The following is a 1,309-nucleotide window of genomic DNA, read 5'->3' as shown; positions in this document are numbered from 1 at the left end:
TATAAGCGAGTTTGTAAAAGGGGGCGCGGCACATCCCATAGGCGCGGAATTTTTTATCAGCTATAACTTCGGAACCATAAGTCACACGAACTTGAAATTTGGTATGCAGACATATCAATGGTAGGTGCTTATAGGAGGGTATATATAAACGAGTTTGTAAAAGGGCGCGAGGCACTCCCATAGCCGCGGAATTTTTTATCAGCTATAACTTCGGAATCGTAAGTCACACGAACTTGAAATTTGGTATGCAGACATACCAATGGTAGGTGCTAATAGGAGGGTATATATAAGTGAGTTTTTAAAAGGGGGCGTGGCACATCCTATAGGCGCGGAATTTTTTATCAGCTATAACTTCGGAACCATAAGTCACACGAACTTGAAATTTGGTATGCAGACATACCTATGGTAGGTGCTAATAGGAGGGTATATATAAGTGAGTTTTTAAAAGGGGGCGTGGCACATCCTATAGGCGCGGAATTTTTTATCAGCTATAACTTCGGAACCATAAGTCACACGAACTTGAAATTTGGTATGCAGACATAACAATGGTAGGTGCTTATAGGAGCGTATATATAAATGAGTTTGTAAAAGAGGGCGTGGCACAACCCATAGGCGTGGAATTTTTTATAAGCTATAACTTCGGAACCATAAGTCACACGAACTTGAAATTTGGTATGCAGACATACCAACGGTGGGTGCTTATAGGAGGGTATATATAAAAGAGTTTGTAAAAGGGGGCGTGGCACATCACATAGGCGCGGAATTTTTTATCAGCTATAACTATAACGCCAAACGGCATTATACATAAACGGTATAAAATTACATAGAGGATGAAAACACTAAGTAAATATGAAGAGAGTTTACAATATTTCGTTGCACAGACATGTGTATCAATAAATTTATTTATTTTTGTTAAGAGAAAATATGATTTTTGATGTTACGGATAAAAGCGCTGTATGTGCCTCCATAGAAATCTAAATCTATATGTAGCGAGTTTACAAGGTTGACTATCCTATTTCGTGGGCAATGGATCATATAGTTTTTGTTAAACATAGTTGTTTTCAGTAATCGACTTCGTCTAAGGGTTAATCCAGATGGTGCTAATTCGAAGCAGCTGTGTATGTCATGAGCATCGATGATACCATTTACCACCTTGTAGAAGAAGGTCAAATCCGCAATCTTTCGTCTATCTGACAGGCTTTTGATTCGGTAAAGTTTGTATATATCTTCTGTGGTGCGTGCGTAACTTAGTGAGGTATTGCGGAAAGCCAGGGTTTTGCACAACTTACGTCGTACTTTTTCGACACGA

Source organism: Rhagoletis zephyria, unplaced genomic scaffold (assembly GCF_001687245.7).
Source record: "Rhagoletis zephyria isolate East Lansing unplaced genomic scaffold, Rhagoletis_zephyria_1.1 Rzeph_scaffold_04790, whole genome shotgun sequence".
In the NCBI taxonomy this organism is placed as follows: domain Eukaryota; kingdom Metazoa; phylum Arthropoda; class Insecta; order Diptera; family Tephritidae; genus Rhagoletis; species Rhagoletis zephyria.
Note: the sequence above shows the minus strand (reverse complement) of the source record.